General features: G+C 59.6%; 1 protein-coding gene across 1 annotated transcript in view; it reads left to right on the top strand.

Annotated features, from left to right (window-relative positions):
* Positions 1-363: 363 nt before the first annotated feature.
* The window catches only part of LOC144490739 (lysophospholipase D GDPD3-like), a gene marked incomplete at its 3' end in the record, with an annotated part of 21,284 nt that continues 4,256 nt past the window's right edge, over positions 364-17,391 (top strand). Inside the window, exons 1-2 of the mRNA XM_078208449.1 lie at positions 364-429; positions 8,271-8,313. The remainder of the gene's footprint in view (positions 430-8,270; positions 8,314-17,391) is intronic.

The raw sequence follows: 17,391 nt of genomic DNA, 5'->3' as shown, positions 1-17,391 counted from the left end.
TTGGAATGCTTAAGTCAGGGAGACGTTCCACCTGAATGAATATCTCACACACACACACAACACACGCACGCCCTACTCCCCCACAGCTCCCGGATCCCAGGCCCCTCAGGAAGATTCAAAGTCCAACCCGACCGGTTTGACCAGAATCTATCGGTGATCAAACGCGCCTGGGAATGTTCTGGGAAAACGCCTCTCCGGCTCCCTGACTGGAGGACGCTGAGATTCACTCGCCCCCCCCCTCCGCCGCTCCGAGTCTCCAGGAAGCAGAGCGTCCTCCAGGGCTGTGGCACATGGAGCAGGTTTGCCTCCCTCTCCTATCCGTGGCGGCAGGCTACCTGTTAGCCTCCGCCTATCTCCTCAGGAACCCCGGGTTGCTACACCGACGCAAGTCGCTGCGGTTCACATGCAGACATATCTCTCACCGAGGGGGTGAGTGTGGAGGGAGAGGGAAGGGGGGGGGAAGGAGGACGGGGGGGGGGGGGGGGGGGAGGAGCTGAGAGAGAGTTCTCTCTCTACCCCCCCCCCCCGATACTCCCCTCCTTATCTCTGTAACCCCCTCCAGCCCCCTACACCCCCTCCCTATCTCTGTAACCTCCTCCAGCCCCCTACACCCCCTCCCTATCTCTGTAACCTCCTCCAGCCCCCTACACCCCCTCCCTATCTCTGTAACCCCCTCCAGCCCCCTACACCCCCTCCCTATCTCTGTAACCCCCTCCAGCCCCCTACACCCCCTCCCTATCTCTGTAACCTCCTCCAGCCCCCTACACCCCCTCCCTATCTCTGTAACCCTCTCCAGCCCCTACACCCCCTCCCTATCTCTGTAACCCTCTCCAGCCCCGCTACACCCCCTCCCTATCTCTGTAACCCTCTCCAGCCCCTACACCCCCTCCCTATCTCTGTAACCCTCTCCAGCCCCCTACACCCCCTCCCTATCTCTGTAACCCCCTCCAGCCCCCTACACCCCTTCCCTATCTCTGTAACCCTCTACACCCCCTCCCTATCTCTGTAACCTCCTCCAGCCCCCCTACACCCCCTCCCTATCTCTGTAACCCCCTCCAGCCCCCTACACCTCCTCCCTATCTCTGTAACCCCCTCCAGCCCCCTCCCTATCTCTGTAACCCCCTCCAGCCCCCTACACCCCCTCCCTATCTCTGTAACCTCCTCCAGCCCCTACACCCCCTCCCTATCTCTGTAACCCCCTACACCCCCTCCCTATCTCTGTAACCTCCTCCAGTCCCCTACACCCCCTCCCTATCTCTGTAACCTCCTCCAGCCCCTACACCCCCTCCCTATCTCTGTAACCCCCTACACCCCCTCCCTATCTCTGTAACCTCCTCCAGCCCCCTACACCCCCTCCCTATCTCTGTAACCTCCTCCAGCCCCCTACAGCCCCCCTCCCTATCTCTGTAACCTCCCCCTACACCCCCTCCCTATCTCTGTAACCTCCTCCAGCCCCCTACACCCCCTCCCTATCTCTGTAACCTCCTCCAGCCCCCTACACCCCCTCCCTATCTCTGTAACCTCCTCCAGCCCCCTACACCCCCTCCCTATCTCTGTAACCTCCTCCAGCCCCCTACACCCCCTCCCTGTCTCTGTAACCTCCTCCAGCCCCCTACACCCCCTCCAGCCCCCTACACCCCCTCCCTGTCTCTGTAACCCCCTCCAGCCCCCTACACCCCCTCCCTATCTCTGTAACCACCTCCAACCCCCTACACCCCCTCCCTATCTCTGTAACCCTCTACACCCCCTCCCTATCTCTGTAACCTCCTCCAGCCCCGCTACACCCCCTCCCTATCTCTGTAACCCCCTCCAGCTCCCTACACCCCCTCCCTATCTCTGTAACCTCCTCCAACCCCCTACACCCCCTCCCTATCTCTGTAACCCCCTCCAGCCCCCTACACCCCCTCCCTATCTCTGTAACCTCCTCCAACCCCCTACACCCCCTCCCTATCTCTGTAACCTCCTCCAGCCCCCTACACCCCCTCCCTATCTCTGTAACCCCCTCCAGCCCCTACACCCCCTCCCTATCTCTGTAACCTCCTCCAGCCCCGCTACACCCCCTCCCTATCTCTGTAACCCCCTCCAGCCCCCTACACCCCCTCCCTATCTCTGTAACCTCCTCCAACCCCCTACACCCCCTCCCTATCTCTGTAACCTCCTCCAGCCCCCTACACCCCCTCCCTATCTCTGTAACCTCCTCCAGCCCCCCCTACATCCCCTCCCTATCTCTGTAACCACCTCCAACCCCCTACACCCCCTCCCTATCTCTGTAACCCTCTACACCCCCTCCCTATCTCTGTAACCCTCTACACCCCCTCCCTATCTCTGTAACCTCCTCCAGCCCCCCCTACATCCCCTCCCTATCTCTGTAACCACCTCCAACCCCCTACACCCCCTCCCTATCTCTGTAACCTCCTCCAGCCCCCTACACCCCCTCCCTATCTCTGTAACCTCCTCCAGCCCCTACACCCCTCCCTATCTCTGTAACCTCCTCCAGCCCCTACACCCCTCCCTATCTCTGTAACCCCCTCCAGCCCCAACACCCCCTCCCTATCTCTGTAACCCCCTCCAGCCCCAACACCCCCTCCCTATCTCTGTAACCCCCTCCAGCCCCCTACACCCCCTCCCTATCTCTGTAACCCCCTCCAGCCCCCTACACCCCCTCCCTATCTCTGTAACCTCCTCCAGCCCCGCTACACCCCCTCCCTATCTCTGTAACCCCCTCCAGCCCCCTACACCCCCTCCCTATCTCTGTAACCCCCTCCAACCCCCTACACCCCCTCCCTACCTCTGTAACCCTCTACACCCCCTCCCTATCTCTGTAACCTCCTCCAGCCCCGCTACACCCCCTCCCTATCTCTGTAACCCCCTCCAGCTCCCTACACCCCCTCCCTATCTCTGTAACCTCCTCCAACCCCCTACACCCCCTCCCTATCTCTGTAACCCCCTCCAGCCCCCTACACCCCCTCCCTATCTCTGTAACCTCCTCCAACCCCCTACACCCCCTCCCTATCTCTGTAACCTCCTCCAGCCCCCTACACCCCCTCCCTATCTCTGTAACACCCTCCAGCCCCCTACACCCCCTCCCTATCGCTGTAACCTCCTCCAGCCCCGCTACACCCCCTCCCTATCTCTGTAACCCCCTCCAGCCCCCTACACCCCCTCCCTATCTCTGTAACCTCCTCCAACCCCCTACACCCCCTCCCTATCTCTGTAACCTCCTCCAGCCCCCTACACCCCCTCCCTATCTCTGTAACCTCCTCCAGCCCCCCCTACATCCCCTCCCTATCTCTGTAACCACCTCCAACCCCCTACACCCCCTCCCTATCTCTGTAACCCTCTACACCCCCTCCCTATCTCTGTAACCCTCTACACCCCCTCCCTATCTCTGTAACCTCCTCCAGCCCCCCCTACATCCCCTCCCTATCTCTGTAACCACCTCCAACCCCCTACACCCCCTCCCTATCTCTGTAACCTCCTCCAGCCCCCTACACCCCCTCCCTATCTCTGTAACCTCCTCCAGCCCCTACACCCCTCCCTATCTCTGTAACCTCCTCCAGCCCCTACACCCCTCCCTATCTCTGTAACCCCCTCCAGCCCCAACACCCCCTCCCTATCTCTGTAACCCCCTCCAGCCCCCGACACCCCCTCCCTATCTCTGTAACCCCCTCCAGCCCCCGACACCCCCTCCCTATCTCTGTAACCTCCTCCAGCCCCTACACCCCCTCCCTATCTCTGTAACCTCCTCCAGCCCCTACACCCCCTCCCTATCTCTGTAACCTCCTCCAGCCCCCCCTACATCCCCTCCCTATCTCTGTAACCACCTCCAACCCCCTACACCCCCTCCCTATCTCTGTAATCTCCTCCAGCCCCGCTACACCCCCTCCCTATCTCTGTAACCCCCTCCAGCCCCCGACACCCCCTCCCTATCTCTGTAACCCCCTCCAGCCCCCTACACCCCCTCCCTATCTCTGTAACCCTCTACACCCCCTCCCTATCTCTGTAATCTCCTCCAGCCCCCTACACCCCCTCCCTATCTCTGTAACCCCCTCCAGCGCCCCTACCCCCCCTCCCTATCTCTGTAACCCCCTCCAGCCCCCTACACCCCCTCCCTATCTCTGTAACCACCTCCAACCCCCTACACCCCCTCCCTATCTCTGTAACCTCCCCCAGCCCCCTACACCCCCTCCCTATCTCTGTAACCCCCTCCAGCGCCCCTACCCCCCCTCCCTATCTCTGTAACCCCCTCCAGCCCCCTACACCCCCTCCCTATCTCTGTAACCTCCCCCAGCCCCCTACACCCCCTCCCTATCTCTGTAACCTCCTCCAGCCCCCTACACCCCCTCCCTATCTCTGTAACCTCCTCCAGCTCCTTCACCCCTCCCTATCTCTGTAATCCCCTCCATACCCCTACACCCCCTCCCTATCTCTGTAACCCCCTCCATCCCCCTACACCCCCTCCCTATCTCTGTAACCTCCTCCAGCCCCCTACACCCCCTCCCTATCTCTGTAACCTCCCCCAGCCCCCTACACCCCCTCCCTATCTCTGTAACCTCCTCCAGCCCCTACACCCCCTCCCTATCTCTGTGACCTCCTCCAGCCCCTACATCCCCTCCCATTCTCTGTAACCTCCTCCAGCCCCCTCCACCCCCTACCTGTCTCTGTAACCTCCTCCAGCCCCCTACACTTCCCTCCCTAACTCTGTAACCTCCTCCAGCCCCCTACACCCCCTCCCTATCTCTGTAACCTCCTCCAGCTCCTACACCCCCTCCCTATCTCTGTAACCCCCTCCATCCCCCTACACCCCCTCCCTATCTCTGTAACCCCCTCCAGCCCCTACACCCCCTCCCTATCTCTGTAACCTCCTCCAGCCCCCTACACCCCCTCCCTATCTCTGTAACCTCCTCCAGCCCCCTACACCCCCTCCCTATCTCTGTAACCTCCTCCAGCTCCTACACCCCTCCCTATCTCTGTAATCCCCTCCATACCCCTACACCCCCTCCCTATCTCTGTAACCCCCTCCATCCCCCTACACCCCCTCCCTATCTCTGTAACCCCCTCCAGCCCCTACACCCCCTCCCTATCTCTGTAACCTCCTCCAGCCCCCTACACCCCCTCCCTATCTCTGTAACCTCCACCAGCTCCCTACACCCCCTCCCTATCTCTAACCCCCTCCAGCCCCCTACACCCCCTCCCTGTCGCTGTAACCTCCTCCATTCCCATAAACCCCTCCCTATCTCTGTAACCCCCTCCAGCCCCCTACACCCCCTCCCTATCTCTGTAACCTCCTCCAGCCCCTACACCCCCTCCCTATCTCTGTAACCCTCTACACCCCCTCCCTATCTCTGTAACCCCCTCCAGCCCCCTACACCCCCTCCCTATCTCTGTAACCTCCTCCAGCCCCTACACCCCCTCCCTATCTCTGTAACCCCCTACACCCCCTCCCTATCTCTGTAACCCCCTCCAGCCCCCTACACCCCCTCCCTATCTCTGTAACCCCCTCCAGCCCCCTACACCCCCTCCCTATCTCTGTAACCTCCTCCAGCCCCCTACACCCCCTCCCTATCTCTGTAACCTCCACCAGCTCCCTACACCCCCTCCCTATCTCTGTAACCCCCTACACCCCCTCCCTATCTCTCTAACCCCCTCCAGCCCCCTACACCCCCTCCCTGTCGCTGTAACCCCCTACACCCCCTCCCTATCTCTGTAACCCCCTCCAGCCCTCTACACCCCCTCCCTATCTCTGTAACCTCCTCCAGCCCCCTACACCCCCTCCCTGTCTCTGTAACCCCCTCCATACCCCTACACCCCCTCCCTATCTCTGTAACCCCCTACACCCCCTCCCTATCTCTGTAACCTCCACCAGCCCCCTACACCCCCTCCCTATCTCTGTAACCTCCTCCAGCCCCCTACACCCCCTCCCTGTCTCTGTAACCTCCTCCAGCCCCCTACACCCCCTCCCTATCTCTGTAACCTCCTCCAGCCCCCTACACCCCCTCCCTGTCTCTGTAACCTCCTACGACCCTCCAAGATCTCTGCGCTCCCTCCAATCCGGCCTCTCGTGCATCCCCCCCCGATTCCCATCGCTCCGACTTTGTGTCCAAAGGGTGGGTTATGGTGGGCTCACGGTAGAGCCACTGTTGGGTGGGGGAGTCACGGTGAGGGTCACGGAGTGGTTGAGACGTCAAGGGGGGGTCAAGGGTCAAGGGGGTCACTGTTCAGCAAGAGGTCACAATGCAGTCACTGTGTGATCGGTAATGCAGTTTAGAAGGTCTAATACAGATAGGAAATATACAGTAATTGGCAGAACCCTTAAGAGTATCGATAGGCAGAGGGATCTGGGTGTACAGGTACACAGGTCACTGAAAGTGGCAACGCAGGTGGAGAAGGTAGTCAAGAAGGCATACGGCATGCTTGCCTTCATCGGCCGGGGTATTGAGTTTAAAAATTGGCAAGTCATGTTGCAGCTTTATAGAACCTTAGTTAGGCCACACTTGGGAATATAGTGTTCAATTCTGGTCGCCACACTACCAGAAGGATGTGGAGGCTTTGGAGAGGGTACAGAAAAGATTTACCAGGATGTTGCCTGGGATGGAGGGCATTAGCTATGAGGAGAGGTTGGAGAAACTTGGTTTGTTCTCACTGGAGGTTGAGGGGAGACCTGATAGAAGTCTACAAGATTATGAGGGGCAGAGTGGATAGTCAGAAGCTTTTTCCCCCCAGGGTGGAAGAGTCAGTTACTCGGGGGGCACAGGTTTAAGGTGCGAGGGGCAAGGTTTAAAGGAGATGTCCGAGGCAGGTTTTTTACACAGAGGGTGGTGGGTGCCTGGAACTCGCTGCCGGGGGAGGGAGTGGAAGCGGATACGGTCGTGAGTTTTAAGGGGCGTCTGGACAAATACATGAATAGGATGGGAATAGAGGGATACGGTCCCCGGAAGGGTCGGGGGTTTTAGTTCAGTCGGGGACAGCATGGTCGGTGCAGGAGGGGCCGAAAGGCCTGTTCCTGTGCTGGAATTTTCTTTGGGTTTGAGGGTGTGAGGATGGGTTTGAGGGGGTGAGGGTGGGTTTGAGGGGGTCAGGGTGGGTTTGAGGGGGTCAGGGTGGGGTTGAGGGTGGGTTTGAGGGGGTCAGGGTGGGTTTGAGGGGGTCACAGTGGGTTTGAGGGGTGAGGGTGGGTTTGAGGGGACAGGGTTGGTTGAGGGGGATAGGGTGGGTTTGAGGGGGTCAGGGTGGGTTTGAGGGGGGTGAGGGTGGGTTTGAGGGGACAGGGTGGGCTGAGGGGGATAGGGTGGGTTTGAGGGGGTGAGGGTGGGTTTGAGGGGGTGACGATGGGTTTGAGGGGTGAGGGTGGGTTTGAGGGGACAGGGTGGGCTGAGGGGGATAGGGTGGGTTTGAGGGGGTGAGGGTGGGTTTGAGGGGTGAGGGTGGGTTTGAGGGGATGAGGGTGGGTTTGAGGGGACAGGGTTGGTTTGAGGGGGTGAGGGTGGGTTTGAGGGGGTCAGGGTGGGTTTGAGGGGGTGAGGGTGGGTTGAGGGGGATAGGGTGGGTTTGAGGGGGTGAGGGTGGGTTTGGGGGGTGAGGGGGGGTTTGAGGGGTGAGGGTGGGTTTGAGGGGACAGGGTTGGTTTGAGGGGGTGAGGGTGGGTTGAGGGGGATAGGGTGGGTTTGAGGGGGTGAGGGTGGGTTTGAGGGGACAGGGTGGGCTGAGGGGGATAGGGTGGGTTTGAGGGGGTGAGGGTGGGTTTGAGGGGGTGAGGGTGGGTTTGAGGGGGTGACGATGGGTTTGGGGGGTGACGATGGGTTTGAGGGGGTGAGGGTGGGTTTGAGGGGATGAGGGTGGGTTTGAGGGGGTGAGGGTGGGTTTGAGGGGGTGACGATGGGTTTGGGGGGTGACGATGGGTTGAGGGGGTGACGATGGGTTGAGGGGGTGACGATGGGTTGAGGGGGTGAGGGTGGGTTTGGGGGGTGACGATGGGTTGAGGGGGTGAGGGTGGGTTTGAGGGGGTGACGATGGGTTGAGGGGGTGAGGGTGGGTTTGGGGGGTGACGATGGGTTTGGGGGGTGACGATGGGTTTGGGGGGTGACGATGGGTTTGGGGGGTGACGATGGGTTTGGGGGGTGACGATGGGTTTGGGGGGTGACGATGGGTTTGGGGGGTGACGATGGGTTTGAGGGGGTGACGATGGGTTTGGGGGGTGACGATGGGTTTGGGGGGTGACGATGGGTTTGGGGGGTGACGGAGGGTCTCATTCTCTCCCTAATTCTCCCCAGGGGCTGGTGAACGGATCGAGAACACGATAGAGGCTTTCAGGCAGTGAGTATTAAACCCCCCTCATCCCCTCACCCTCGACACCCTCATCCCCTCACCCTCGACACCCTCACCCTCGACACCCTCACCTCACTCACCCTCACCCTCGACACCCTCATCCCCTCACCCTCGACACCCTCATCCCCTCACCCTCGACACCCTCATCCCCTCACCCTCGACACCCTCACCCTCGACACCCTCACCTCACTCACCCTCACCCTCGACACCCTCATCCCCTCACCCTCGACACCCTCATCCCCTCACCCTCGACACCCTCATCCCCTCACCCTCGACACCCTCACCCTCGACACCCTCACCTCACTCACCCTCACCCTCGACACCCTCATCCCCTCACCCTCGACACCCTCATCCCCTCACCCTCGACACCCTCATCCCCTCACCCTCGACACCCTCATCCCCTCACCCTCGACACCCTCACCCTCGACACCCTCACCTCACTCACCCTCACCCTCGACACCCTCATCCCCTCACCCTCGACACCCTCATCCCCTCACCCTCGACACCCTCATCCCCTCACCCTCGACACCCTCATCCCCTCACCCTCGACACCCTCATCCCCTCACCCTCGACACCCTCATCCCCTCACCCTCGACACCCTCATCCCCTCACCCTCGACACCCTCACCCCCTCACCCTCGACACCCTCACCCTCGACACCCTCACCTCACTCACCCTCACCCTCGACACCCTCATCCCCTCACCCTCGACACCCTCATCCCCTCACCCTCGACACCCTCACCCTCGACACCCTCACCTCACTCACCCTCACCCTCGACACCCTCATCCCCTCACCCTCGACACCCTCATCCCCTCACCCTCGACACCCTCATCCCCTCACCCTCTACACCCTCATCCCCTCACCCTCATCCCCTCACCCTCGACACCCTCATCCCCTCACTCTCAACACCTTCATCCCCTCACCCTCGACACCCTCATCCCCTCACCCCCTCACCCTCGACACCCTCACCCTCGACACCCTCACCTCACTCACCCTCACCCTCGACACCCTCATCCCCTCACCCTCGACACCCTCATCCCCTCACCCTCGACACCCTCATCCCCTCACCCTCGACACCCTCATCCCCTCACCCTCGACACCCTCATCCCCTCACCCTCGTCACCCTCATCCCCTCACCCTCGTCACCCTCATCCCCTCACCCTCGACACCCTCATCCCCTCACCCTCTACACCCTCATCCCCTCACCCTCAACACCCTCATCCCCTCACCCTCGACACCCTCATCCCCTCACCCTCGACACCCTCATCCCCTCACCCTCATCCCCTCACCCTCGACATCCTCATCCCCTCACCCTCGACACCCTCATCCCCTCACCCTCGACACCCTCATCCCCTCACCCTCGACACCCTCATCCCCTCACCCTCGACACCCTCACCCTCGACACCCTCGACACCCTCACCCTCGACACCCTCACCCTCGACACCCTAATCCCCTCACCCTCAACACCCTCATCCCCTCACCCTCATCCCCTCACCCTCATCCCCTCACACTCGACACCCTCATCCCCTCACCCTCGACACCCTCATCCCCTCACCCTCGACACCCTCATCCCCTCACCCTCGACACCCTCATCCCCTCACCCTCGACACCCTCATCCCCTCACCCTCGACACCCTAATCCCCTCACCCTCGACACCCTCATCCCCTCACCCTCGACACCCTCATCCCCTCACCCTCAACACCCTCATCCCCTCACCCTTGACACCCTCATCCCCTCACCCTCGACACCCTCATCCCCTCACCCTCGACACCCTCATCCCCTCACCCTCGACACCCTCATCCCCTCACCCTCAACACCCTCATCTCCTCACCCTCGACACCTTCATCCCCTCACCCTCGACACCCTCATCCCCTCACCCTCGACACCCTCATCCCCTCACCCTCAACACCCTCATCCCCTCACCCTCGACACCCTCATCCCCTCACCCTCGACACCCTCATCCCCTCACCCTCATCCCCTCACCCTCGACATCCTCATCCCCTCACCCTCGACACCCTCATCCCCTCACCCTCGACACCCTCATCCCCTCACCCTCGACACCCTCACCCTCGACACCCTCATCCCCTCACCCTCGACACCCTCGCCCTCGACACCCTAATACCCTCACCCTCATCCCCTCACCCTCATCCCCTCACCCTCGACACCCTCATCCCCTCACCCTCGACACCCTCGTCCCCTCACCCTCGACACCCTAATCCCCTCACCCTCGACACCCTCATCCCCTCACCCTCGACACCCTCATCCCCTCACCCTCGACACCCTCATCCACTCACCCTTGACAGCCTCATCCCCTCACCCTCGACACCCTCATCACCTCACCCTCGACACCCTCATCCCCTCACCCTCGACACCCTCATCCCCTCACCCTCGACACCCTCATCTCCTCACCCTCGACACCCTCATCCCCTCACCCTCGACACCCTCATCCCCTCACCCTCGACACCCTCATCCCCTCACCCTCGACACCCTCATCCCCTCACCCTCGACACCCTCATCCCCTCACCCTCGACACCCTCATCCCCTCACCCTCGACACCCTCATCCCCTCACCCTCGACACCCTCGACACCCACATCCCCTCACCCTCGACACCCTCATCCCCTCACCCTCGACATCCTCATCCCCTCACCCTCTACACCCTCATCCCCTCACCCTCATCCCCTCACCCTCGACACCCTCCTCCCCTCACCCTCGACACCCTCATCCCCTCACCCTCGACACCCTCATCCCCTCACCCTCGACACCCTCATCCCCTCACCCTCGACATCCTCATCCCCTCACCCTCGACACCCTCATCCCCTCACCCTCGACACCCTCATCCCCTCACCCTCGACACCCTCATCCCCTCACCCTCGACACCCTCACCCTCGACACCCTCATCCCCTCACCCTCAACACCCTCACCCTCGACACCCTAATCCCGTCACCCTCAACACCCTCATCCCCTCACCCTCATCCCTTCACCCTGAACACCCTCATCCCCTCACCCTCGACACCCCCATCCCCTCACCCTCGACACCCTCATCCCCTCACCCTCGACACCCTCATCCCCTCACCCTCGACACCCTCATCCCCTCACCCTCGACACCCTCATCCCCTCACCCTCGACACCCTCATCCCCTCACCCTCGACACCCTCATCCCCTCACCCTTGACACCCTCATCCCCTCACCCTCGACACCCTCATCTCCTCACCCTCGACACCCTCATCCCCTCACCCTCGACACCCTCATCCCCTCACCCTCGACACCCTCATCTCCTCACCCTCGACACCCTCATCCCCCCACCCTCGACACCCTCATCCCCTCAGCCTCGACACCCTCATCCCCTCACCCTCGACACCCTCATCCCCTCACCCTCGACACCCTCATCCCCTCACCCTCGACACCCTCATCCCCTCACCCTCGACACCCTCATCCCCTCACCCTCGACACCCTCATCCCCTCACCCTCAACACCCTCATCCCCTCACCCTCGACACCCTCATCCCCTCACCCTCTACACCCTCATCCCCTCACCCTCGACACCCTCATCCCCTCACCCTCGACACCCTCATCCCCTCACCCTCGACACCCTCATCCCCTCACCCTCGACACCCTCATCCCCTCAACACCCTCATCCCCTCACCCTCGACACCCTCATCCCCTCACCCTCGACACCCTCATCCCCTCACCCTCGACACCCTCATCCCCTCACCCTCGACACCCTCATCCCCTCACCCTCGACACCCTCATCCCCTCACCCTCGACACCCTCATCCCCTCACCCTCGACACCCTCATCTCCTCACCCTCGACACCCTCATCCCCTCACCCTCGACACCCTCATCCCCTCACCCTCGACACCCTCATCCCCTCACCCTCGACACCCTCATCCCCTCACCCTCGACACCCTCATCCCCTCACCCTCGACACCCTCATCCCCTCACCCTCGACACCCTCATCCCCTCACCCTCGACACCCTCATCCCCTCACCCTCAACACCCTCATCCCCTCACCCTCGACACCCTCATCCCCTCACCCTCGACACCCTCATCCCCTCACCCTCGACACCCTCATCCCCTCACCCTCGACACCCTCATCCCCTCACCCTCGACACCCTCATCCCCTCACCCTCGACACCCTCATCCCCTCACCCTCGACACCCTCACCCTCTACACCCTCACCCTCGACACTCTCACCCTCGACACACTCATCCCCTCACCCTTGACACTCTCACCCCCGACACCTTCACCCTCTACACCCTCATCCCCTCACCCTCTACACCCTCATCCCCTCACCCTCGACACCCTCATCCCCTCACCCTCGACAGCCTCATCCCCTCACCCTCGACACCCTCATCCCCTCACCCTCTACACCCTCACCCTCTACACCCTCACCCTCGACACCCTCATCCCCTCACCCTCGACACTCACATCCCCTCACCCTCGACACCTTCATCCCCTCACCCTCTACACCCTCACCCTCACCTCACTCACCCTCCCCTCACTCACCCTCACCCTCGACACCCTCACCCTCTACACCCTCACCTCACTCACCCTCACATCACTCTCACCCTCACATCACTCACCCTCACCTCACCCTCACCTCACTCACCCTCACCACCCTCACCTCACTCACACCCTCACATCACTCACCCTCACCCTCGACACCCTCACCTCACTCACCCTCACCCTCTACACCCTCACCCTCTACACCCTCATCCCCTCACCCTCTACACACTCACCCTCTACACCCTCATCCCCTCACTCTCTACACCCTCACCCTCTACACCCTCACCCTCTACACCCATACCTCACTCACCCTCACCTCACTCACCCTCACCCTCTACACCCTCACCTCACTCACCCTCACATCACCCTCACCCTCACATCACTCCCAGCCTCACATCACTCACCCTCACCTCACTCACCCTCGCATCACTCACCCTCACCTCACTCACCCTCACATCACTCACCCTCACCTCACTCACCCTCACTTCACTCACCCTCACTTCACTCACCCTCGACACCCTCACCTCACACACTGTCACCTCACTTACCCTCACATCACTCACACCCTCACCTCACTCACCCTCACCTCACTCACCCTCACATCACTTCCACCCTCACATCACTCACCCTCACCTCACTCACCCTCACCTCACTCACCCTCACCCTCGACACCCTCCCCTCACTCACACCCTCACATCGCTCACCCTCACCTCACTCACCCTCACATCACTCACCCTCACATCATTCACACCCTCACTTCACTCACCCTCACCTCACTCACCCTCACATCACTCCCACCCTCACATCACTCACCCTCACCTCACTCACCCTCACCTCACTCACCCTCACTTCACTCACCCTCACTTCACTCACCCTCGACACCCTCACCTCACTCACACCCTCACATCACTCACCCTCACCCTCGACACCCTCACCTCACTCACCCTCACCCTCTACACCCTCACCCTCTACACCCTCATCCCCTCACGCTCTACACCCTCACCCTCTACACCCTCATCCCCTCACTCTCTACACCCTCACCCTCTACACCCTCACCCTCTACACCCATACCTCACTCACCCTCACCTCACTCACCCTCACCCTCTACACCCTCACCTCACATCACCCTCACCCTCACATCACTCCCAGCCTCACATCACTCACCCTCACCTCACTCACCCTCGCATCACTCACCCTCACCTCACTCACCCTCACATCACTCACCCTCACCTCACTCACCCTCACTTCACTCACCCTCACTTCACTCACCCTCGACACCCTCACCTCACTCACCCTCACCTCACTCACCCTCACATCACTCACACCCTCACCTCACTCACCCTCACCTCACTCACCCTCACATCACTCCCACCCTCACATCACTCACCCTCACCTCACTCACCCTCACCTCACTCACCCTCACCCTCGACACCCTCCCCTCACTCACACCCTCACATCGCTCACCCTCACCTCACTCACCCTCACATCACTCACCCTCACATCACTCACACCCTCACTTCATTCACCCTCACCTCACTCACCCTCACATCACTCCCACCCTCACATCACTCACCCTCACCTCACTCACCCTCACCTCACTCACCCTCACTTCACTCACCCTCACTTCACTCACCCTCGACACCCTCACCTCACTCACCCTCACCTCACTCACCCTCACATCACTCACACCCTCACCTCACTCACCCTCACCTCACTCACCCTCACCTAACTCCCACCCTCACATCACTCACCCTCACCTCACTCACCCTCACCTCACTCACCCTCACCCTCGACACCCTCCCCTCACTCCCACCCTCACATCACTCACCCTCACCTCACTCACCCTCACCTCACCCTCACCTCACTCACCCTCACCCTTGACACCCTCCCCTCACTCACAACCTCACATCACTCACCCTCACCTCACTCACCCTCACATCACTCACACCCTCACCTCACTCACACCCTCACCTCACTCACCCTCACCCTCTACACCCTCACCTCACTCACCCTCGACACCCTCATCCCTCACCCTCGACACCCTCACCCTCACCTCACTCACCCTCACCCTCGACACCATCACCCTCGACACCCTCACCTCACTCACCCTCACATCACTCCCACCCTCACATCACTCACCCTCACCTCACTCATCCTCATATCACTCACCCTCACCCTCGACATCCTCACCTCACTCACACCCTCACCTCACTCACACCCTCACCTCACTCATCCTCATATCACTCACCCTCACATCAAGGAATAAGAAGGACTCAAAGGTGTCACAAACAAGCCTTGGCCAACAGGATTCAGGAAAATCCCAAGGATTTTTATACATATATAAAGAGCAAGAGCGGAGCCAGGGAGAGGGTTGGCCCACTCAAGGACACGGGAGGGAATCTATGTGTGGAGCCAGAGGAAGTGGGCGAGGTATTAAGTGAGTTCTTTGCGTCAGGATTCACCAAAGAGAAGGACTTGGTGGATGATGAGTCTGAGAAAGGATGTGTAGATAGTTTGAGTCATGTTGAGATCAAACAGGAGGTGGTATTGGGGTTCCTGAGAAACATTAAGGTAGCCAAGTCCCCAGGGCCTGATGGGATATACCCCAGAATACTGAGAGAGGCAAGAGAGGAGATTGCTGGGGCCTTGAGAGAAATCTTTGTATCCTCACTGGCTACAGATTTCCATTCCATCTGACGAAGGAGCAGTGCTCCAAAAGCTTGTGTGGCTTTTGCTACCAAATAAACCTGTTGGACTTTAACCTGGTGTTGTTAGACTCCTGACAGGGGAAGTCACACGGTAAGAAGTCTCGCAACACCAGGTTAAAGTCCAACAGGTTTATTTGGTAGCAAATGCCACTCGCTTTCGGAACAGGCTGTTCCTTCGTCAGGTGGAGCGGGAGATGTGCTCTCAAACAGGGCACACAGAGACACAAACTCAATTCACTGAATAATGATTGGAATGCTAATACAGCTCATCAAGTCTTAAAGGTACAGACGATGTGAGTGGAGGGAGCATTAAGCACAGGTTAAAGAGATGTGTATTGTCTCCAGACAGGACAGCGAGTGAGGCAGCGCTCGGAAAGCTAGTGGCATTTGCTACCAAATAAACCTGTTGGACTTTAACCTGGTGTTGTTAGACTTCTTACTGTGTTTACCCCAGTCCAACGCCGGCATCTCCACATCATGGCTACAGGAGAGGTCCCAGAGGATTGGAGAATAGCCAATGTTGTTCCTTTGTTTAAGAAGGGTCGCAAGGATAATCCAGGTAATTACAGGCCGCTGAGCCTTACTTCAGTGGTAGGGAAATTATTGGAGAGGATTCTTCGAGACAGGATTTATTCCCACTTGGAAATAAATGGACGTATTAGCGAGAGGCAGCATGGTTTTGTGAAGGGGAGGTCGTGTCTCACGATCTTGATCGAGTTGTTGGAGGAAGTGACGAAGATGATTGATGAGGGTAGGGCGGTGGATGCTGTCTACATGGACTTCAGTCAGGCCTTTGACAAGGTCCCTCGTGGCAGACTGGTGCAGAATGTGAAGTCGCACGGGATCAGAGGTGAGCTGGCAAGGTGGATACAAAACTGGCTCGGTCAAAGAATACAGAGGGTAGCAGTGGAAGGGTGCGTTTCTGAATGGAGGGTTGTGACAAGTGGTGTTCCTCAGGGATCAGAGCTGGGATCTTTGCTGTTTGTAATATATATCAATGATTTGCAGGAAAATGTAACTGGATTGATTAGTAAGTTTGCGGACGACACAAAGGTTGGTGGATTTGCGGACAGCGATGAGGACCATCAGAGGATACAGCAGGATATAGATCGGTTGGAGACTTGGGTGGAGAGATGGCAGATGGAGTTTAATCCAGACAAATGTGAGGTAATGCATTTTGGAAGGTCTAATACAGGTAGGAAATATACAGTAAATGGCAGAACCCTTAGGAGTATTGATAGGCAGAGGGATCTGGGCGTACAGGTACACAGGTCACTGAAAGTGGCAACGCAGGTGGAGAAGGTAGTCAAGAAGGCATACGGCATGCTTGCCTTCATCGGCCGGGGCATTGAGTTTAAAAATTGGCAAGTCATGTTGCAGCTTTATAGAACCTTAGTTAGGCCGCACTTGGAAATATAGTGTTCAATTCTGGTCGCCGCACTACCAGAAGGATGTGGAGGCTTTGGAGAGGGTACGGAAAAGATTTACCAGGATGTTGCCTGGTAGGGAGGGCATTAGCTATGAGGAGAGGTTGGAGAAACTTGGTTTGTTCTCACTGGAGCGACGGAATCATAGAAACCCTACAGTGCAGAAGGAGGCCATTCGGCCCATCGAGTCTGCACCGACCACAATCCCACCCAGGCCCTACCCCCACATATTTACCCGCTAATCCCTCTAACCTACGCATCTCAGGACTCTAAGGGGCAATTTTTAACCTGGCCAATCAACCTAACCCGCACATCTTTGGGAGGAAACCGCGGAGGAAACCCACGCAGACACGGGGAGAATGTGCAAACTCCACACAGACAGTGACCCGAGCCGGGAATCGAACCCAGGTCCCTGGAGCTGTGAG

Source organism: Mustelus asterias, unplaced genomic scaffold, assembly GCF_964213995.1.
Source record: "Mustelus asterias unplaced genomic scaffold, sMusAst1.hap1.1 HAP1_SCAFFOLD_3713, whole genome shotgun sequence".
In the NCBI taxonomy this organism is placed as follows: Eukaryota; Metazoa; Chordata; class Chondrichthyes; order Carcharhiniformes; family Triakidae; genus Mustelus; species Mustelus asterias.
This window is presented reverse-complemented; position numbering and strand designations above follow the sequence as displayed.